The 24,572-nt window shown below is 41.1% G+C and overlaps 1 protein-coding gene across 1 annotated transcript in view; it reads left to right on the top strand.

Annotated features, from left to right (window-relative positions):
* The window catches only part of TENM2 (teneurin transmembrane protein 2), a 1,360,160-nt gene that overhangs the window by 592,503 nt on the left and 743,085 nt on the right, over positions 1-24,572 (top strand). The window lies entirely within an intron of this gene.

Genomic DNA, 24,572 nt, shown 5'->3' with positions numbered 1-24,572 from the left:
GGTGTTAGCATCTTCCCTGAGTAATTTCAGGCATTTTCCTTTGAATGAAAATGGCTCACTTGGAAGGTTGTGAAAGGCATATCCATGTGGAATTGAGAGGATTTTGTGTTGTGATGTGGTGGGAAGGCTTGCCAGAAATTGCCCGTTTCAGGCTGATGATGCAAAACTAGACATCTGTTAAATTAACACTACCTAACGTTTTGCCTTCAGTCAAATGCATTTTTTTTTTAAATTAAATCTCTCCCACTCTCTACCGCTTTCTTTTTTTCCACTGTCAAAACAATCTGTCACAAGATATTTAATTTCTGTGTAATGGGTTACTTAAAGAAACCAGCATATGGTGCAGTGAAAGTACCTAGCTATGAGTTTCAGACAATGGTGCGTACTGCCGTTTCCCTCTCCTCCTGGACCATACCGTGCCCAGCATAGGTTTTTACTATGGTGCAGGATTCCCTTGGCTTTGCTGTACATTATTGCCAGGGCCTCTCACAACCCTTGCCTTTTAGGATCAAGATATGAGTGTCTGTATTTTTGTTCTGCTGCAGAGTCAGAAATCACTTTCTGTTTTGGTTAAGTGGTAGTCAATTTCTGGTAGTTTCAGTGAGAGGGAGTCACTCATTGTACTCAATGCTTTGCACATCCCTGCTTGTGTCCAAGCACTTGGGAATGGCACCTAGCTGATCTGTAGCCTGGCAGTTTCCTCTCAAGAGGTTGATCTCTGACTCAGTGACAGCTTTTGGGGCCCCATGCCAAACTAGTGCGTCCCTAATGGTCTGAGTAATTTCTACATGATGAAAATAACCCCTGATACTTCGGAGTCGCCCTATTGTTGGGGGAGAACGTTTTAAAGCCACTAGCACCGTGGAGGGGCTTTCCAGGTGGCGCTGGTGGTAAAGAACATGCATGCATCACCATGGAAAGCAAAGATTAAGCAGGATCCTAATGGCCTATGAAAATCTTTTGAACCATCCAGGACCTATATTATCAATGATTATGTGGGTATCTCCTTATATAGCAATGTATGCATATTTATATGCGCTAAAAGGTGAAGCACTTGCTATTAAGAACAGCAAGTAATGTTTAGTATATGCCAGGTACTTTTCTATGCCCTGGAAATGATATGGTGACCAAGGAATACAAGATTTCTGCTCTTAGCACATTCCCATTCCCATGAAAAGAGACCCAATAAACACATAAGCAATAAGCAACCTGCAAGCAAAACATAATGTTTTGATTAGTTTATCTATCCATTTCTCTGTCAGCAATAAACAAATATATATATATAAATATTTATTTTCTAATAAATAAATCGGTAAGCAAAGTAAAAGTTTACAGATTATTTTGTCTAAATATAACATTAAATATTTCTTTGTGAAAACATAGATATGAACAATATCTTTGTAAAAATAAAAGTTTTGAGATTTTTTTTTACCTCTCTTTCCCTCTCTCATCTATTTATCTACCTACCTTACCAAGGGTGGGTCATTAATTTGTATAATTTAAATGGCTGCATAAACCTACTTCATTGTGTACTTTCTTTGAGAGACAGATATTCATTTGTTTGAAGTATGAAAGGTCCCAGCCTGCTCTTTGTTGGGACTGCTAACAGCACCTTGTAGGAGTTATTTAAAGAGTGAGGGCTTTCGAGGAGGGATGACCTCTAGGCCACTGGTGAGAGAACAGCAGGATAGGGGTTACCTCCTTCAAGCAAAGACAGAAGGTACCAGCTCTTTGGTGAATGCTCTCTAATTGTTCATTCACTGAACAGCCATGTTGGGGGCTTTCTGGGGAGAAAAAGTGTGACACAATACCTGCAGTAAATCACTTTAGTCGATTACTTATTAATCGAAATTCTTAAGTACCCTAGAAAGTATCTCTGGGCCACTGTCAATGCAGAGTGACCATAAATGAACGTGCTGGACAAGGTGGCAAAAATCCTTGGTCCACTTGTAGCGAACAGTCAGGAACTCCCTGAAGTTCCAAACCTCAAGCAGCACATCTATCCTGAGGTCTACGTTAGAGTCAAGAGAATACAGTACTTCCTTTCAGTTCATCAGGAAATTCCCATTGTCACATTTAGCATTATTTTTGAGAGTTGCAATTTTTTCACATGATTTCTATTTTGATTCTCTGGAGCCTCCAATATTAGTCTCTGATTTTTGAAGCACTAGTTAGGAAGCTGCCAAATTTAGCTAAAGTTGATTGCTACTGAGATGATACAACCAAAGAAGGGACCCTTTTCTCTTTAACCCCCACAAAATAAGAGGGCCACAGTAGCATTGTCCAACCACTTTGACCTCACAGCTTGTAATGCCTATTAGTGTTGGAGGAATTTGCTGCTTTGGGCTTGCAAGATGACTGTCATATTCCGTAAATAGTCATTATACAGAAGACTGAGATTTCTTCTCTTGTCTTCAGGGAGATCAAAAGTGATAGGAAAAGAGGAGAATTACATTCTTAAACATCCTAACAGCATAGCCTCTTGCGTCATGATATTCATTCATTTGACAAATACTTAGAAAACACCTACTAGTTGCCAAGCCCTATGATAGGTGACGGTGTGCAATGGGAAGTTAATAATAAATGAATAAATGAATGAATGAATAAATAAATGAGAGAGACTTCCTGCTCCATGGAACAGAATTCTAATTTAGTAGAGAAACAAGACATTATTCAAATAGGCAACAAATTAAAAATGTAATTGAAGGCTGAGGAAAAATACTTTGAAGGACAGAAACATGATTTTACAGAACACATACGCAAGCAAGAGGGCCAAATTTAATGCGATGAAAGATTTTTCTGAGGCAGCACCATGAGCTGAAGACGAAAGGAAGGAGAGTGAACTGTGTGACACCCAGGGAAGGTATTTCAGACAACACAAAACAGTACCCCTACCCACATACTGGCCCAACGGTGGCAGGGAACCCATGGTCCCCAAGAGCTGACAGCAGGCTGGCATGGCAGGAACTTGGGGTTTAGGGGAGAGTGGTATGAACTGGACTGGAGAGGCATGCAGGAGGCACAACAATTGATACTATGTCAGTAAATAACCCTGATTCTTTTTCAAAAGCTGACTCTGAATGGATGTCTCTGAATAGCAGAAGAGTGTGGAACCACTCTGAGGTCATCGACCCTCACAGAGCATGCAGACCTGTGCCCAGTTTGGGGCTGAGCAATGAGAGAAAGAGATGGGAACTAGGGAAAATGAAACCTTTAAGAAATGTTCAAGGAATCATGGACATCATATGTGATGAGGAAAAGATTGGGGGTGGGGGCTGGATAGGCTTTCAGGATCAGCATGCTTTCTGCACAGCTGAACAGTCCCTGGCTAATTTCCCTTTCTAATGAGACCAGCACAAAATCCATCCATTTAGGCTATTCAGCTTTTAGGTAAATGTACCAAGCTGTCGGGGTAGCGGGGAAAGAGGGGTTGACATTGATGGATGGAGTTAAATACCAGAGTCTCCCCCCTTCACACAGACTTTTCTAAAGCACTATTGTGACAGAAAGGCCTGGAAGATTCCAGGTGGGCAAGGCAGGCTGGATGGAGCCCAAGCGTCTCCCTCAGAGGGGGAGGAAGAGGGCTGGAGGGGGTGTCCCTCTGTCCGAATGGAAGGGTCCTGTTCAGATCTGGCAACAGCCTTGCACGTGGTGGAATACATTCCTCCAACCAGGTCCAGTGGGACATTTGGCTTTCCTCTAACGCATTTTTGGGTTTTTTTTTTTTTTTTTTGTCCAGAATTACAACTGGAGCAATATCCACTCCTTCACTCATCTCTGTGGTAAGGCTGTCCAACCTTTTGGACAATAAATTGTTATTTATCTTGGTTCTAAAATAGGGATGACATTGCTCCTGACCTACCTTATAAAAATGGTTAAATTGAAGTAAGGAAGGTTACCGTGCCTTGACTCAATAACTGGATGTATTATACCCTAAACATAAAAGATGTTAACCAAGCCAGACTCTTTGGAAAGACTTGAGACTATGTGGGGAGTGATGATTATTTTATGTTCGTTTTCTGACAGTTGTTTTGATCAGATGTTAATATTCAATGACTTTGCCCTGTAGTTCTCATCATTTAAATGAATCCAGTGGCAAAGGAGGTGGTGGGTTACAGGACAGTTACCAGGGTGGATGTAACGTTCACAGTTACATTCAGAACCAAGGATACTTACTGCAGATGAAAGGCACTTAGAAGGTCTGCTACTGCTGCTGCTAAGTCACTTCAGTCATGTCCGACTCTGTGTGACCCCATCCTTGGGATTCTCCAGGCAAGAACACTGGAGTGGATTGCCATTTCCTTCTCCAATGCGTGAAAAGTGAAAGTGAAGTCGCTCAGTTGTGTCCGACTCTTTGCGACCCCTGGACTGCAGCCTACCAGGCTCCTCCGTCCATGGGATTTTCCAGGCAAGAGTACTGGAGTGGGGTTAGAAGGTCTAGAATCCTCATAACAAGTTTAGGACACATATATTGTCATTTTTTGCATTTCACAGATCAGGACTGAGGCATGGAGAGGTAAAATAATTTGCCCAAGCTGACAACCAGAGGAGCTTGGGTTTCAGATCCCGGCAGCCCAGTTCCAGAGCCTTTATTCCCACCATGATTTGTAACACCAAGAAATGGATGGGGCTGACAGCGTGGCAGAGATAAGAAACTCAAGAGCAGTTGTTTATTTTCAAAGGAACTTCTCTTTCTCTGCTCCTTCTTCTCCTCCTCCAACCTGTTCCAACTGTTCAGAGATGACAGATGCTTGGAGAGGGGTGGGGGGGATGTGAGCAGCAGAGCAAAGAAAATTCTTATAAAGTACCGTTGTTGTTGTTGTTGTTTTAATTTCAGGATTAAAACCACAAATTTCCTATCACTCATTCTTCTGGAAACTTAGCCACAAATTAAAGACTTTCCTTTCTCCATAGAACATAGACATGGATGCACACACGTGCACACACCCACACACACACACAGAGACACTTGTGGGGGCACTGGAAAAAGTTTCTGTGGTTCTGTGTGCTTTCTCAGATTCACATAGTTTGCAGCTGGCTATGGCAATTAAAAGGGCTTCCCAGGTGGCGCTATCATAAAGAATGCAGGATACATAAGGGTCACTGGAGGAGGGCATGGCAACCCACTCTAGTATTCCTGCCTGGAGAATCCTATGGACAGAGGCACGGGCTACAGCCCATACAATCGCAGAGTCGGACATGACTGAAGTGACTTAGCACGCATGGCAATCAGATGTGAATAGCTCTCTGTAAGATCCCAATGGTTTCGGCTTTAAAGACGATTTTGACAACTGAATTTTTTTTAAAAAACCACCCCAGAAATACCAACCTTCGTGTTTAACATTTGAAGCACACTGTGTTTCCTGAAAGTCATCATTTTCTGTCCTTTTTGCCTGTTTACATATTATAGTTTTAGATCAAGCTGGACATCCTGATGTCTATCACAGTTGGAAAAGCACCTTGCTTATAAGTTGTCTTCTCTTCTCCTACTTTCTTTTTGAACATGTGGGGTCGTTTTCCACTTCCTTCTTGGAGATTCAGCAGTCTTTCCATGGGTGTTGCTGGGATAGAAATTATTATGTTCTGTCACCTCTAAGGACAGAGGAAAAGAAAATGTTTAAGTCCGTTGCCATGTTCTTTCTCAGCCTCTCCAGGAGCCTAATCCTCCATTTTGCCACTCAGAAGAAATCCATCCTTGACATTCTGGGTCTCAGTTAACTCCCCAAATCAGCAAACACAGCCCATTCCAATCTGACTGTCGGTCATAGCAACTAAATTTCAGGCTGGCTAATGTGCACAAAGACACACAGCATCTTCTGAATAGGAGCGTGGACCAACATTTTCCAATTCCTTAAGGGGAAAGAGAAACTTCAAGGACATGTTTGCAAAAAAGAAGACAGAAGAGAAAGGAATCTTGTGATTCGCATTTTAATCTGCTGAATTAGTTCTGAAAGCCTATGTTTGGGGAACCCCTAATGGCTAAACTTACACAAGCAGAAGGAAAATAAAATGCCCTTATTAAATTTCCCAGGAACATGTTTTAAATGCTCCCTTTCCCCTGTCTCCATGCCTCAGACTTTGAGTCATTTTGCCTCTCTCATCTGTTTTCAACTCCGTTGAGTTACAGCCAATCAGATAAGAGGAAAATTAGATTTTAATGGAATATTTGATTTTCATTGCTTAATTGATTTAATTGCAAGTTTCTATTTCAGACTGGTAGAAATGCAAAGATTTTCAGTCAAATGGAGAAAAGCTCCCATTTTTCTGTGTTCAACAATGACAAACTTAATGATTCACTCTTAGCCTGGGTTCTAAAACTTAAGAGGCAGGAAATACTAGTATCTTTCTGAACTGTTATTCTTAGTATTCCAGTTTCTTTTTCATGTATGCATATATCACGATCCTGTGTTTACACTTGCCTATTCTTTTTGCATTGATTTTGATATTTATGAATGAATTTTTGTTTGTCAGTGGGCACAATACATATAGATCTATATATACTTTATATATATAAATCAATTTATATATATATATATAAATATATATATATGTTATATATAAACATTAAACCTATATATATATTGTATAAAGGGGGCTTTCCCGGTGGTTCAGCTGGTAAAGAACCCACCTGCCAATGCAGAAGACACAAGAGAGGTGTGTTCAATCCCGGGGTCAGGAAGATGCCCTGGGAAAGGAAATGGCAACCTGCTCTAGTATTCTTGCCTGGAGAACCGCATGGACAGAGGAGCCCATGGGATGCAAAGAGTGAGTCACGCCCGAGCAGGCACAACCAGCACCGCACTAAGATGGGCATTTAACATCACAAATGATTTCTTTTTGCTGCTGGTAAGCGGAAGGAGAACCGTGAGTGTTAGTTCTCAAGCTGACACAGTAGGTCAGTGGATTTTCCGGGTTCTCTTAGACCAGCCTTGACAAATGGCTTCTAATTCGTGTCAATGCCTGCGATATATACAGCTGCCTAAAGCACGGAGTAAGAAGAGTCCTTGCAAAAACACGCAAGGTTCAATAACCAGTGGGGAATGCAGGGCGTGCCCGTCATCAGCCATCATCTGTTTTAGGCAGGCAGCTGGACTGCAGTCTGATGGTCCCAGTGCTTTACCATGGTACCACACTGCACTTTATCTCTCCACAGTTCCCGAATTCCCCAGACACCTCATCACACCAATTCTAGCCAGATGTGTATCTGACAGGTTAAGCTTTAATTTTTCTGTCTCTATCAGTTTGGGGAAAGTTAAGATTTTTTCGAACCATTTTGAGAAAAATGTGGATGTGTATACAAACCCCAGCATGTTTTTATTGTTCAGTCGCAAAGTCGTGTCTGACTCTTTGCGACCCATGGACTGTACCATGCCGGGCTTCTCTGTCTTCCACTGTCTCCTGGAATTTGCTCAAATTCGTGTCCATTGAGTCAGTGATGCCATCCAACAGTTTTGTCGTCTGTCATCCCCTTCTCCTGCCTTCAATCTTTCCCAGCATCAGGGTCTTTTCTAATGAGTCAACTCTTTACATCAGGTGGCCAAAGTTTTGGAGCTTCAACTTCTGCATTAGTCCTTCCAGTGAATAATCAAGGTTGATTTCTTTTAGGATTGACTGGTTTGACCTCCTTGCAGTCCAAGGGACTCTCAAGAGTCTTCTCCAGGACATGAACATTTAATGATGGATAATCTATATTTTAATTTCCTGTCAGGTACCTTGTACACTAGGAAATCTATTGGGGATATAATTTCTCATATGAAAATCTTAGCCTACTGGGTACCGTCTAATTTTCTCATCCTTATTCTCATGATCATCACCATGCTGCGTATTTTTGTAGAGACTTCCTTATCTTCAAAGGGAGGATAGACAAAAGGCTAAGAGCAAGGACGTTGGTGACGGATTACCTCTGTTAGAATCCTGACTCTGCCCCTTGCTAACTGTGGAGTTTCAAACGAGTTACTTTACCTTTCTGCCATTTATTTTCCTCTTCTTTAAAGTAGAATAATAGTAGGACCAAGCTCACAAGGTTATGTATGGATTCACTAAGGTAATAGAGTTAAAGCACGTAGAAGGAGGCCAAGCATACAGTAAGTGTTTAATAACTACTATGAATACTACTGAGCTTATAGTACACGTAAGGTACTAGGCTGTGAAGTTTACATGGGTTTATTTATTTAACCCACTCATACTCAATTGGGGGATGATTTTTGCCCCCCCCAAAGGACATTAGGCAGTGTCGAGGGGCATACTGGATAACCAAGACTTGGGGGTTGCAGCTGGCATCTACTGGATTTAGGTCAGGGATGCCACTCAACACAGAGGACAGGAGTCCACAACAAAGAATTGTCTGGCTCACAGTGTTGATAGAGCTGAGGTTGAAAAGCCCTGATTGAATCCATCAGGTAGGAATTACCAATATTATGCTCATCTTACAGAAGAGAGAAACTGAGCTTGGGGAAAGTATGACTTCTCACCCTGCAGATTTGATGCAGCCAACTACTTGGTAACAGCGTTTTGGAACAGAAGAGTTTATTTTGTTTTTAAACTGTGTACAAGCCCTCAAAAAAAACAAAAACAAAAACAAACCCAGATAAGAAATCCTGTGTGTTGTGTGAAACTACAATAGTGTAGAAAGGGGCTCAGGGCAGTCAGAACCGATGCTGTCCAGAGTTCAGTGTCAGAGTACTAGGAACCCCTCATATGTCAGGCCAGGCCCCTGTGATGTGCTGGATCCTGGGCAGGGCCAAGGAGCTAAGCTAGGGCAATGGGGGTGGAGGGGGCAGGCTTTGTCCACCTATAGTCACTGAAGCTTATTCTAATATTTTAGCAACAGGTTTGGTCAGTCCTGAGAAGTGCTTAAAATATAAAATTTCATAGCTATTGTTGCTAAAGATAAGGCCAAGTTAAAACAGCGAAGAATGAGATGGCCTAAAGAAAAAATACTGAGTAAATATCAGTAAAGTCAATAGTAGATGTGGCAAAAATCATAGAGGTGTGACCCATATGACTGATGAATGGGAAACACTTTGTCCCAGATGACCCTTGACAACAGGGGTGACAGAGAGTTCCTCTATGTACCCTGGGATCTGGCACGTAGCAGGGACTGACAGTATCTGTACTTAATGAACCAAAGCTATCAATCTTACTCCATTAGTACAATGCACTTTGATGACGATATACTTATAACCTCAAATATACACAATTCTGTCCCATTTATATTGGAATAGGAGTTAGCGATAACTGGGTCATTCTAGTTCTCAGCCTCTCAGCCTTTGCTTTCATCTCATCCATCCCTACATCCCAGTGAATCATTGCTGTGTTCCTCTGCACTGTAGATGGCAAATTAGCTGAATGCATTCAGAGAATCAAGTGATTCAAAAATTGTCCCCTTTATTGTGACTTCTGGTCGAACCCAGATGTCACACAGCAGCCTATGATCTGCAGCAGTCCCTGGGGTTTGGGTGTAGATGCCACAGCCACTAGTGGAGATGGCTCCCAATCCATTTCTTTGTGAATGTTTATTACAGGAGTCAATTCCACCTGTCTGAATGCAGCCAGATAAATTGCAATCTAGTTTACAATCCTCATAGTCATAATTTTAACCGTGACTTTCACTGGATTAAGAAAAATATCTCTGTTTTTGGCCTCCCACACATGTGATTTTCCTTTGTCACGTAAACTCTTGGCCAGTTGCGGTTCAATAGTCATTCAAGTCACAGGTCTGGAGGGGAGAATGATAATATTTCTTCTGTAGCTGACAGCAGAGGATGTTGAGGATAGAGAAATATCCTAAGTACAAACTTGGTGATAAGAATGTAATCTGTTTTCAGAAACAAGTTATGTTCAATGGGTAGGTGTTTTCGTGCTCCAAATTAATATTTGTCCTTTACAATAGCAGATGTTCTGCAGTAGTTGTGGGCCGTCAGCGTGAGTAGGAGCACCATGGATATTCCAAGTGGGGGGCTGAGAGACAAGTGTGCCTCTCACAGCCGAGGCAATCCCACCCCCTCCTCCCACCCCTCCACCTTGTGGTGATGATTTCTTGGCATCTCAGATACACACTGTTGGGCCTCACTGCCTGGATGCATTGAGGCTACGTTTCCTAGCACATCACAGCATAAGGCAAAAACTGTGTTCCTCAGACCAGCAGTATCACAGTCTAGGAGCTGGTTAGAAACACAGAATGCCGGACCCTAATCCATACGTACTTAGGAGCAGAACCTGCATTTTCCTAAGTCCCCAGGTGCTTCTGCCGCACTCTGAGGCCTGCGAAAGCACTACAATCCAGAGCACTCTGACCTCTGATCTTGTTGTCCGTGTTCAGTTGTGTCTGACTCTTTGTAGCCCCATGGACTGTAGCCCGCCAGGCTCCACTGCCCATAGTTTTTTGGGCAAGAATACTGGAGAAAGTGCCATGCCCTCTTTGAAGGGATCTTCCAGAACCAGGATTGAGCCCTCCTGAAGTGGTAGGCAGATGCTTTGCCGCTGTGCCACCTGGGAAGCCCTGATCTTGTTAGTGGCCCTTGTCAAATGTTTATCTGATTTCATTCTCTATTATACTTTCTGTTTTGCTTATATTACTTGAGGGCAAACATAGCCTTATTTTGTTTAGACCTATTTAGTTTGTAGGTGCATTTCCTAAACCAGGTGGTGGTTAATCAACTCCTGAATTTAATTTAGACACTCAGATTATAACCCCAAGAAGAGGAGGCAAAGCCAGAAAAGGGAGAGAGAGGTTTAATGCACTGCCATTCTAGATTTAGACATATGTAACCATTCTACTGTCCAGCTGGGAAGTCTTGAGCAAATTATTTTAACTCCTCTAAGCCTTGGTTTTCTGAACTATAAAACATCGATCACAGTAACTACCTCATAGGTTTAAGGATCAAATGAGATCAAACACATAACGTCATTAGTAGAGGCTCATAGTGAGTTCTTAATTATCATTTAAACCAGTAAATTTGGGACTTCCTTGGTGATCGGTGGTTAAGGCTTCACCTTTCAATTCAGAGAGTGTGGGTACAATCCCTTGTCAGGGACCTAAGATCCCACATGCCACGAGGCTGAAAAACCAAAATGTAAAAAAAAAAAAAAAAAGAAGCATGATTGTAACAAATTCATAAAGACTTTAACAATGGTCCACATCAAAAAAGACATCTTTAAAAGAAATAAATAAATAAACCAGTAAATTCTAAACATATCATAAGCCCTAAATGGAATCCCTGATCCTCATCACTCTTTCAATTAACCTTGTGATTCTAAGCAGAGGTTGGTTCTCCTCTCTGGGGATGGGTGGCAATGTCTGGATTTGATTGTCCTGAATGGGGAGGGCGCTATTGACAGTCCAGTTGGGAGAGGCAGGGGACACGGCCAAACATCCTGGGGCACAGGCAGCCCCCCACAGCAGAGCAGGATCACGCCTCAGCGTCAGTAGCGCCAGTGCTGAGAAAAGCCCTCTGTTACCCACAGAGGGACCGAGGTAAGCAAAGCCAGCAATTTTGCTTGAGGATTTAGGTACCTCCCAGTATACTGAGTCTCTCAAATATTAATGTTGAGCCCCCTTGTCAGAGTCCATCGACTAGGAGCCAAATCATTTCCTTTGGAACAGAGCCACATGCAGGAAAACCTGATGCAGCCTGATTAACCTATTAAAGCACATTGCATTCTTTAATATCAAAGAGAGCTAGGTTCTTTGAAATGTAAAACATCATAAGTGAAAGAATAGCGCCTGCACTTCCCCTAGGAGCACAAGGTCATTGTATAAATAACGCTGATTCCCCTATTAATTTCACTCCATTTGGGGATCTGCAGGAGACCACAATGGTTGGGGAGAGAGAAGAGACCAGAAAAAGGTTAGATTTTGGCTGCCCGTGACTGAGGTAAAAAAAGATAGCAGCTGTCCACAGTCCAAGAGAGATACTAGAAATGAATGTTCTTACAGCTGGTAGAAGGATCAGGCAGGAAACCCCTCTCTCTTGTCTCCTTAAGAGACTGGAGATGCTGCAAGAGAATGTATTAACTTCCCAGGTACTACTGCAAAAATAAGGGCGAGGAGGCGAGTGTGAGGTTTTATTCTTACTGTGAACAGATTAAGCAGACACCAATTTACACCTCATTGTTAAGAGTAACTTTTTTCCCACAAGCGAGACCACATTTACATCTTTTGTAATTAAGCTAAAGAAATTTGAAAAATGACATTTCCCCCATTGCCCGTCATGAAGTAAATAAATATTTTATGTGAAGTGGGATCAAATGCTGAAATATATACATGAGAATCACTAAAAAAATGATCCCAAGTCCCAGTGCCTCCTTCAGCTTCCTCATCTGCCAGGCTGGGCTAACAGTTCTGCCTGTTGGTGTTTTGGTTTTATAAAAGGCCAGGGATGACTAACTGAAGCAGTTCAGGAGACGGTGGGAGGGGTGAAGCGGAGGACTTGCTATTCCAAAGGACTGGATGTTGCCAGCTCCTCAGAAAGCAGGGGCCACTGCAGTGACTAGCACGTGCTCCCCGACATTCAAGGGGCCATCATCCATCAGCAGGAACATGGGCTGCAATAGCATCCCACCATACTTCTCCTGCCTACTTTGCTTTTGGGCAATTTTCATCTTTCAGAAAATTGAACACAGAGAACAGTATATTAAGAGCTCTAACAGACCAACATCCTTTATTGCCCACACAGGAAAATCTAGATGGGCAAAGAAGCATGTTTTTTTTTCCCCTAACAATAGAGTTTGCTTGGCTGCTATAAACAAAACAATTACTGAGCCAGATAATAAATAATTGCAGAGCAACAGGGAAAATGAGGTGTGGGCAAGGAGGAAAATGGATGGTTGTGGATGAGATGTGCACAAAGATGGAGTCGGTGAGGTGAAGTGAAGTCTTCCCAGGTCACGTCTGTTTGGCAGTAACCAAAGTGAATTATTGGCAGCACACCTGTGCTGCAAGCTGGAGGCTGCACTTCCAGGCTATGCTTTTTGGAAGATGGACTTTTTCACAAAATAAAGTATTCAAATGGGAGCTTGGGCCATCTTTCTGATTGGTCTAATCAGGTGCTAGCTTTTTAAGGAAACTGACAGCAAGCCTTGACATATCATGCTTATGGAGTGTGAATGGCAACACATCACGCCCCTGGGTGCATGCCTTCGTCCTGTAACAGGTGTTCATTGGTCTGCATCCTCAACCCTGACATCGACATGAAAAGACAAAGCCTCAGATATAGTTTCTTCCAGTTCAGTTCAGTCGTTCAGTCCTGTCCAGCTCTTTGCAACCCCAAGGACTGCAGCACGCCAGGCTTCCCTGTCCATCACCAACTCCAGAGCTTGCTCAAACTTATGTCTATCGAGTCAGTGATGCCATCCAACCATCTCATTTAGTGAAACAAGTACACGCACATTACAAACTTGATCTCCTAATAAAAGACCAGTTTTATTCTTTGGATGCATCTTTCTCTTTGGACTTTTGCTTTTTCTATCCAAGCAGGCCAGGAAAGTCTCCTTTTCTTCCCTTAGGGTCCTCCTTAGCCTTTCCAAGGTGGCTCTTTTGGTGCTGAGTCACTTCTCTTTGTTTTGATTGCAGCCCTCACTACCTGCTGAAGAGACCTGCTGATAAAATACTGCCCAAAGAACCTCCTTGACCTTCTCTTTTCCTTGACCACAAGGCCACTTCTGTGCTCTGTCAGATGAGGGCTCATAAATCTTTGGAAGTTGCATCAGCTGTGTGCCCTTACGGACTGTATTCTCAATATTATCATTCCACATAGAATCCAACTGGAGCACCTTTGGAGCCCAGGAGGATTTGTTTCATTATTTAGCAAATATTTATTAAGTCTAACCTAAGTATCAGGCATGGGATTTGGTGCTGGAAATCCAAGAGTAAACCAAAAAGACCATTCTTTACCTTCTTGGAATTTGAAAAAAGTGAAAATGTTAGTCTCTCAGTCATATCCAACTCTTTGTGACTCCACGGACTGTAACCCACCAGACCTCTCTGTCTGTGGCATTCTCCAGGCAAGAATACTGGAGTGGGTAGCCATTCCCTTCTCCAGGAGATCTTATCGACCCAGTGATCTGACCCAGGTCTCCCACATTGCAGACAGATTCTTTACCATCTGAGTCACATTTTGGTAAAGGGGTGAGACAAGGAGCCAAATAAGCAGACGATAGTGATTTAGATGTGTTAAGTGCATTGGAGAAAGAGCCAGAAGGGGGTGGATGGGGAATTTGGGGTGAGGGGTGATGCAGTTGTAAACAGAGTAGGCATCATTGGGAAAAAAAATGATGTGAGAGGAAACTCTTAAATGAGATGAGTGTAATCCTTGTTCACAAGGAAGAGCATTCTAGAAAGAGGCATGTGTAGCTGCCAGGGAGACAATGAGAGAGAAATTAGTAGGATTTTGGATCTAAAAAAACTGCAAGAGGATGAAGCATGTCCAGTCTCTAGAATGTTGCAAAGGCTTTGGCTTTAACTCTAGAAGAGAGAGGAGTTCTTAGAGGGAGGGTGTTGAGCAGAGGAGTGAGATTATCCATTTTGTATTACGAACAGAATCACTCTGAAGAACTGAGAATAATGAGGAGGAGCCTGTATCAGTTAGCTATTGCTAAATAAACCACACCAGAACTTGCTGGCTTGAAACAAGAATTTATTTATCTGATTTTAGTGTGTTGGTTGGTCAGGTCTTCCACTGGGCTTGCCTGCCCTCATCCAATTATGTCCAGCTGGTGGGTCAGGTGATGGATGGACTCCAGGAGATGGTTGGGCCTCTCTTTCTCACTTTCTATCATCTTTCACCTTCCAGGAGGTCAGACAAGGCTTTCTTTTATGGAAGTGGCACCCTTCCACCAGGGCAAGCCCCGGATCCCAAGTGCTTATGATACCTTTACTTACATTGTGTTTGCTCACATCTCATTGGCCAAAGCAAGTCACAAGGCCAAGCCCAGGGTCGGCGTGGGCCAGGACTACACAGGAATACAGATGCATGAAGGTCAGATCCATTGGAAGTCTTTCTTGTTGCAATCTGACACAGGAGCCAAAAGTGGAAATCACGGAGAGCAGTTAGGAGGCTCTACAATAATCCAGAAAAGAAATGATGATGGATTGCACCAGGGTGATGACAATGGGAGTTTTAAGACGTGCCTAGATTCTGAGTATGGTTGGAAGGATAACCTTATTTGTATTCTCTTAAGTCACTAGGGTAAGACTATTAAGTGTCGAGGGATGGGGAATATTCTTCTTATGCATAAGATGATATCAAAATAAAGTAAATGAGGTCAGAGATCTGTTTCCCTGATTGCCAATAATTATTCAATGAGTTTTCTGAACAATTGTAAACTTCATAATTCACTTAGTGCTGTGACTGTACACGGCACCCTGTCAATACCATCATCAGCTAATATTTATTGAACATCCTTTGAGTACATGGTATCGCACTCACAGCAACAGAGGTGAGCTGCATTAATTCCTTGAGCCAATGCAGGATTATTGAGTGGTTTATTGCCTCAATCTATTAATTGGTGCCCCAGAAGCCTCAGGGAAAGCATTCAGCTTCCAGAATACAATTTCTTCTTCCCTCAGAGTAGATTTAGCTCTGGTAGAATCTGACTGCACAAGGAAAATAGAGAGTTCTCCATTTTTATGAGTATACTAATGTTTTGTGTTAATCTTATTATCAGAAACTGGGAGCTGCTCGTCCCGTTTGTTGGATGGAGAAGTGGAGGTGGGTAGTGGTTAAGTGACCTGACCAATGCCACGTACTGAGGTGGTGGTCGATCTGAGACTGAAGCACAGAGATTTTTTCTTTTGTGCCACACTGCCTCTCAGTGGTGCACACGATTCCCCTTTTTCTTTCACACTAATGCACTGTCATGAAAACTCCCTTTACAAGATTTATCGCACATCCATACTCTTCCAGGGAGTGTGTAACACACTGTTCTTTGACATCTGCACAGTCTCATCACTGGAAACGTGGTTTGTTTGTTTGCATTGTTTTTTAAGCCCCTTATCACAGGGGATTTGTCAGCTGTTAAAATCATCACCTTTTTGTGTTAGTTAAATTCTTGTCAGAAAGATGTTGTTGATTTCAGAGTGCATCTAGATATCTAGGAACCTGCGCGTGAAATGAACAGTTTAATTGAGATCCTTATTTTCATTTTGTTCTAGAAACAGTGATTCAGTGACTATTGTTTTGATCGATCATTCTTTTTGAGAGGGTTCTACCTTTTTTAATTTTTTTTTTTTTAATGAGAGAATTCAATTTGGAGCTAAGAAAGACGGTGGGTGTAAGGGGGCAGTTTAAATGCAGAATGTATTTGTAAATCTTGCCAGTTGCACCCTTAAATGTCACACATTCTGAGAGGCACTTGAGTGTGTACCCTCCAGAACGTGTTTGTTGTAATTCCATCACATTACATATTTTAGTGCATATCTCTTCCCAGCAGCTTCCAGAGCTTTTCAGATATTCCACATCAGAAACTGCACTGTTTTATCCTGGATTTTACAAATAGCAACCAGATTATTGTAAAACAGAACCATCTGATAAGTAAGGTTGCGAATTGCTTTTGTGATTGTCATAGGTAAGAGTATTGAAGAAACTGGCAAACAGCGTAGTACACTGGTTACGGTAAAAATAAAACCTGTAGCAGTGAATGCATTTTTCTGATGAATACGTTCAAGGCTGTGATCATTGTGCAACTTCTGGTTGGATGCTTTCAAATGTTTCGTATTGAAAAACATCAGTAACAAGAACCAAATAGTCCACCGAAGCCTGTGTTCAACTCAACGGAGAGGAACGTAAATTCTTAGAGTTTCATTGAGGCCAACTCTATTCGGTCCACCATGGCAAGCAGAGAATTGAGGTTCTCTCTTGATTTGCCTTCCATTTGTACTTTAGGATTAGGCGGCTGCCACTTCGGGTTTTCACGTAAGGGGGTATTCAAATCACTATGCAAAACAGAAATGGAAAACAGACAGGACTGTCTTCCCTTCAGCAGAAAAAACCCAAAATGCCTGAACATGATAATCAATGTGAACAATTTTATAAGCAAAATAATTTGTTTTAATTGGCTAAATAAGATCTGATATGATTAGAATATCCGATAAACTAATTTCAGGAAACTTTATCACCAACCTTTAATCATCTTATATCCTTATTGGAGTTTTGGAAACAGATACAAAAATGGACCTGAATTATCTCATCTTTATAGTAAGAAGAACACATGAAGGGTTTTTTGAAACTTCAGAGGTTATAACCTTTTATTTTGGAGAATTTTTTTTTTCTTTTTGAAAAAAACCAGTACTTTATAGATAGTTTCAACATCCTGAATCTCTAGTAGGGTGAAAAAACTTCCCTAAGAAAGTTCCTGTATTCAAGGAGTAAGGCTTATTAAGGTGAGGTATCTTTCACCATGTTCTCTTCCATCCTCTCCCCGCTAAGAAAAGACTAACCTCCCAAATAAGCAGGTAATCAGATCTGAATGACCCCATAGATGAGACCCTATGGAACTGAGAAAACTTTTCTCTAAGGATTAGTTGCTTACAGGTCAGTATAAGCTGACTTTCAACTAATACGTTAATGATTAGGGAAAAAAATGATAATCTTCCAGAAGACAGTTGTTAATTCTTCCTGCCTGCGAATCTCAATTTGTTGGAGTGAGTTAGTTTCAACACTAGCTGAAATACTGGTTGATTCTGAGCATGTGCTCAGAAATACATACACTGAGACAAAGGGAATGGCCTTTCACCTAATGGCAGAATAAGCTACCAAAAAATTCTGTTTTGCCACTATTCTAGCAGGATCCTAACAACAATTTTCTAAAGGTCAAGGGCTGTATTAGATGTTTTTGCACATGATTTCTGAATAATAGAATTTTATACCTATCTGTACTTTCAGTATAAACATCAATCAACATGTTATTTATATGCATATATAATGCAATATATATATTATACAAACAATGTACAAGGTAGTCACAAAAGAATAGCAATACATATTATATATTAAAAAGTAAATGCATTTAGTTCCTACAGTCTTCAGGAAACTTAAAATCTAAATGATGAAATAAGAATAACGTAGAGATTTTAGAAGAATAACAGTCCACCAACAGTCTGAGATATCCAAAGCCAGGACAAGGTTAATTTGGAAAATGACATGTAATAAAAAGTTTCATGCAAAGGGTGCTTTGAAATTAGAGAAAAGAGCATTTACCATGAGCTAATATAATCCAGAAAGGATTCTTTGAGGAAATGTTATTGTGAACAAAGGGTATCATATATTTAACAAAATTAATTCCATGAGAAATAACATGGGAAAGTGGCAGAGTACAAAATATATATGGGTGAATATACACCAGTCATGTGGGAATCAAAAAAGTCTCCAGAAATGGATGGGTTTAGGCAGCATTGAGGGATGACACTCATTCATTTATCAGACATGTAGGTATTGAACACCTACCGTTAAGCCATGCACTGCCTTCATTACCAGGAATACAGCAGTGAGCAAAGAAAATCCTGACTTCATGAAGTGTATGCAAATATCAAAAGATGGGTACAAGACAACAGCATTTGATGACATTAATTATCCTATGTGGGGTGCACAGGGCATTTCTCAGTTCTATTGCTTTTTACTAATGCATGGACAGACAGACAGAGACCATGGTCTACATATATTTGAAATGAAAACATTGATTCAGCTTGTTGAAAACTCAATAGCATTATTTATCACCACATACACTGAAAAACACTGAATATTTTACCTTATTCCAGGTTGTTTTAGTATCTTATAGACTAGTATCCAGATAGAAAAGAAATGAAAATATAATTATTGCACTTATTTTAAAGGAAAGAATTAAAGGTAATGAAATGCTATGGGTATTTGAGTGAATATTTCTGCCTTTCTGTGTAACCTTAAATGCATGACATTCAGCTAATGACCTTCACTTTTCCATGCATGGAATGGGTAGCCTGAGGGTGCTAGCTTCAAGCAGAATATAAGTGCCAAGTACGAAGAACCAAATCAAATCGATGAGGATCACTTTTCTACAGCTTTTTTTGCAGACAGTCATTCTTTTCCATCTCCATGCCTCATTCATATGTACTCATTCTCTTTTATATTATTTTGTATAATTATGATGTTTTTCATAGAAAGAATGATGAAGCCATTTCCGCAAAAAATCAGTGTCACTGAATTTAAATATGGTTAAAAACTTGAATCCCCATGAGCACAGATGATCAAGCAGTCAACGTTTACCAACTAGGCAGGCTACTTTGTTCAAAGATTTATGAAAGATACTAAATATACAAAGATAGTTTAAACATGAATATTGCTCTCATTTAGTCTATAACATAGAAAAGTGGGGCACAAACCTGAAAAAAAAAATAATAAGTCAGTATGATATAGACTAACTGGTAAATGATTGGCAAGGATGAAAATAACTACAAGGTGGTTAAGACAGAGTTTATAGTCTGGCTCTGTATTTGTTCTTTGTGTAACATTGGGTAAGTTAATTTTGCCAAAGCTCAGCCTTATCCTCTGTAAAATGGTTCTAATAGCCATTTGGTGAGTTGTCCTGAGGTTTAGAAATTAAAGGCAACAATAAATCCCTGTCATTTAATTACTAATTCCTCTTTATTGAGTGGGTACTAGCTGTATACTAGATATTGTGCTAATCCCTTTACATTTTTTACCTAATGAAATTACATCATCACAATATTTTACAGGTGACAACAGTGGTGATGAAGTAAAAAAGTGATTTGACCAATAGTCCCACAGTTAGGCAGCAAATTTCAAGTCAGGAATAACCCCAAAGACAAGCTCCTTTATTATTATACAAATCACCTTCCCTCTAGCTAAGTTGTGATGAAGAAGAGGACACTCTAAAGAGAATGAGGAATGAGGCTCTGAAAGTGATCTCTGGGGGGATGGGGCGGGGTGGGGAGGTCAGGAGCCCCGGGTGAGGGACAGAATGAATGTTTACACAGATAGGTTGGTGTCAGAGATGACTGAATATGAAGGGGAAAAAAAAAAAAAAACCTGCGCAACAGTGATTCCTACTAGTTCTCTAAAGAACTGTGAACCTTTGATGATTTCTTATAAAAACTAATATATACTTAGGATGAGGAAAGAAATCACAAATGACAAATGTTAAAGGGCTGACAATAATCACAAGTATTACAACTGCCAGGAAAGTAACGTGCTTTTTTTTATTGTCAGTTGACACAACTCCTTCTTTTCCTACATTTTGTTCCTATGTGCTCTTTATTTCTTCAGTGATAACAATTTTACTATCATTTGGGGAGAACCTTTGATGAATTTTTAGCTGCCACATAAAGTAATGAAATAAAACAGACTTTCAATCGACCAGTCAATAACTATTGGGGATGGATGTCATTCAGAGTGGCATTTTAAGAAGGTTATTCTGGCTTCCAAGCATGAATTAGAGAAGAGAAGAAAACCTCTTAAAATGGTTGTTTCAATAGCAGTGTCATGACAGTTGGGAGAAGTGTCACAACTAACAAGGCACTAATAGTAAAGTATTGGTTTGCCGAAGATTAGCTGCTTCATCCATTAGAGCGGATTCAAGGTCATTCCTAGAATAATGTCACTCGCCTTCACTTAGATTCTGAGTGCTTTCTTGAGAAGAGGAAAAGCAGTGGTGTTACGATCTGGTTGGGTCTTTGGCAGGACCCTAGGGCTGTCCCTAGAGAAGCAAATGCTGCATTTTGTCCCCGTCCATGTGTTTCAGGACAGAAAAGCACAGCCAAGTGCTGCATTAGAGGATTATCACAATAGTCCAGGCAGAAGTGCCCAGATGGAGAAGGTATTAAAAATCTGGAAATGAAACAATAACTTTAAAAGATAAGAGGGGTGATATTTGATAGCTATTGATAGTCAAATGATGAGAGAGAAAAGAAAGGGACCCCATATGACTTCAGAAGTCTACACTTTACACAGGTGAGAGAATTGGAAGAAACAGATGGTTTTGATTCATGAGTTTGGTTGTAGATCTTGAGTTTTAAGCTTATCACCCAAGTGGAAAGACCCAGAGGGCAGGTTAAATAACTAGAGCTTACAAGGAAGGTCAGAGTGGAAATAAGTCTTTGTGAGTTGTCTATTCTGAGGTGAAGAAATATTGTCTATTTTAACTATTTAAAAAAAAATATTTTGGGTGGATTTTCTAATAGGAACTAACATGTTTGAGGTACTTGCTATATGCCGGGAACAAAACTCATAACAGCACATGCATTATTTATTCCTAATGATAGACCCGAGGGGCAGGTAATATTATTATACCCATTTTGAGATGAGGAAAGAGCCACAGAGAGGCAAAATAATTTGGTCGAGATCACACAGCAAGCAAATGGTGGAGCTGGGATTCAGTCCCACACAGCCTGATTCCAGAAACTGAGCATTTAACCACCATCTACTCCATAGTATGGGCTTGCCAGGTGGCGCTAGTGGTTAAGAACCCGCCTGCCAATGCAGGAGACACAACAAGACCCAGCTTTGATCCCTGGGTAGGGACTATCTCCTGGAGGAGGGCATGGCAACCCATTCCAGTATTCTTGCCTGGACAATCCCAAGGACAGAGGAGCCTGGTGGGCTACAGTCCGTGGGGTTGCAAAGAGTCGGGCACACTGAAGCAGCTTAGCATGCACACGCTCCCTCCACTGTATAAGCTCCTGGGGGAAAGCTGTCCTGCGGAGAAGTAAGAACTTGTGAACGTCATATTCTCGCAAGAAGTATTAATGTAATTTGGGCCACCTTGGGCACCTCAGTATAGGCAGATGGTTCCCCCCCTCCACAGTCAAGGTATCTTAAGTCATATAAATCAGACTGCAAAAATTGCCCACTCAGGGTCCCCACCTCCTCACTAAGGAAGTGGTAAAAATAAGCAACAACACTGATAGCCATTTATAGCTTAAAAAAAAAAAGTCTTTTTGCTGCCTGGATTTCTTTTTATTTTTCCTTGACTGTGCTTTGCTGATCCTGTTCAATAAGACCCAGCCCACTCCCCAGCTTTTCTTACACTGAAATAGTTATTTAAAAAAAAAAATAGTTATAGTTTTATAACAGGGTCTTTATTTTTATTGGCAGAAAATTCCCAGCCTACTTACTCCCTTGTATCAAGTTAATTTTAACTATAGAACCTATATCAATAATGCCATTTAAAGGAGACTACTTCCAATACACTCTGAAATGCCAGCAGAGGATTCTGGACTTACCAGGGCACCATTTCCCTAGCTACTCACTGGCCCTCATCTTTCCCTTCTACATATGAGCACACTCCGTTCTTTGGCCAGCTGCCTGCTCTTCAGACACTGTGATTTCTCCATTCTCAACTCCGTCTTAATGATCAGTAGGGCTTCATCTTGATCACATTGGAGGAATGGGAGGGAGTTTGTTTCTTCTTTATTTGGGTCCAAACTAAAGACACATCCTCCTATTGGCAAACCATGGAAATAATGACACTCCGAGTTTAACAAGATCAAGCAGTCCCTCTTTGGATATAGCAATGTGGCCAGGGCCAAGATAGAAGGTCTCATTCCTGGACCAGTTCTCAGTCTGTATCTGGTGGTTTATATAAGACGCCTAGGATTCAGGGATATAGTGGGATACACTGTAGTTAAAGTGAAATGATTGAATGCTTTGTTTTGCTCTTTTCATTTTTCCCAAATAATAACTATTATGAATAGGATACATGAGATTTATTTTCCATCATTAGAATTGCTTCATTTCAAAAAGACGGTCAGTCAGAAACTCGAACATATCCCCTTCCTGCTGGCTTCTACTGCGTTAGCTAAGGTTACCATGGGAAGCAAGCAGTTATTTTCACCAATAACTTAACTTATACCAAATACTTGACCTTGGAATAAGCAATTTACATCCTTATACAAGAGGTCACTTAGGGAATTTAACTGTGTAATCCTAGCCCCCACGTGGCAGGAGATGAGTGCAGATGGAACAAAGCTGGTGAAACACCATTCGAAACCATTTGAATTAGGAAATCGTTTCTTTTCGACTGTTTTAAAAATGGAACCTACTTTTAAAATGGTACAGGAAGGCAGAAGGATGCAATAAAAGTCTGTAGAAATAGTGACTCAAAAACTCTGTTCCAGGACTCAAGAAAGCAAGCCTGTTGTCACATTTGGAGGGAAACCAGAGAGAATTAAGGTTTTCACTTTGCTAATAGCTCTGCTCCAACACCTTTCTTTCAAACATCTTGCCCTGCCTTTTATTTTGCCTTTCTTAATAAAACGAATGGAGAGAAACCACCTTTCCAACTTTAACCAGGAAACCTAGGTTTCTGCAAGTGCTCATATTGTGGTGTGGGCTCTTCCTTTTAAAGACAATTATCAAGACGAAGCATTTGTTTCTTCTTTTGTTTACCCGTGGCAGTTTGTCAGCAGTTATGATAAGTAGAGTTCCATCTGCCAGTAAAACTACGCCGCAAATTGCCGTAGAAATTAGCAGCTTTCATTTTTGCCTACATAAATAAATATGCGAAATAAATTGCACATAAACGCATCCTAAAAAAAATCACAGGTACACCGCACAGTTAAATGCCAATCAGACAAAACCAGAGACACATGGCGATTATCTCAGTTTTCAAACCTGGAAGATACACGAATGTGTTTCTAAATGAGAGAGGCAGTGTATCATGCTTGCTGAGATAAAAACAGAAGCTGCCAGACACTGCACTGTGGCTTTATTCTCAGAACCCTTTGCCTGAAACCCGCTCTATCTTTTTCCCCCGTGTTCTCCCTTCCCTCTCTCTCTCCATCTCTCTCTCCCTCTCTCCCCGCTGTCTTTCCCTCGCTCATTGTTCTCTCTCTCCTCCTGCCTTTGATGCACATACGTTGTCACATTCCATTGACTCTTCCCTCTTCTCTGTTCTTCCACTCAAGCTAGCGGTGCTTTCGCCAGGCAGCGGCAGCCTCTCCTGCGAGTTTTAGTCATGTGTGCAAGCTCAGTTTGATCGAGCGTTCCTTTTCTGCCTTTTCACTCTTACAAAAGATTAAAAGGTGGCGTCACATTGCTCCCCTGTTCCTTCCCGAAGGAGGGACTTAAAAGGGACAACAAAAACTAATCACTTTCAATAAGCATTTTCTTGCTGGGGAAAAGAAAAGAAAAAAAAAAAAAAAGAAAGAAAAGAAAAGAAAGAAAGGGGGGGGAAGGTGGGGGGTGGATTTAGCGGTGTAATTTGAGACTGGTGGTGAGGATTGGGGCGAGCTAGTGGAGATGCTGCACGCTGCTAACAAGGGAAGGAAGCCTTCAACTGAGACAGGTAAGAGCGCCCATCGGAGGGTTTGACCGAGTGGCTTAGTTAAATCTCTGTTTTCACCGTTTTGTAATTGAGAAAGGCATCCGCAGCAGAAGCCGATTTTTCAGTCGGCTTCCTTTTGTTTAACATAGAAAGTACCTGTATTAATTTTGATGAATTAGAGCATGCAGCAAATTCAATTGAAAATAGATTTGTATAGCAAATGCATTTAAGCTGAATGATTTCTCCTCCGTTTTATTTCAGGGGAGAGATGAGAAAGATGATTTTGATCAGAATAGCACTTTGCATTTACGTGAAAT

The sequence above is a fragment of the Cervus canadensis genome, chromosome 4 (genome assembly GCF_019320065.1).
Source record: "Cervus canadensis isolate Bull #8, Minnesota chromosome 4, ASM1932006v1, whole genome shotgun sequence".
Classification (NCBI taxonomy): Eukaryota; Metazoa; Chordata; class Mammalia; order Artiodactyla; family Cervidae; genus Cervus; species Cervus canadensis.
Note: the sequence above shows the minus strand (reverse complement) of the source record. Positions and strands in the feature narration are given on the sequence as shown.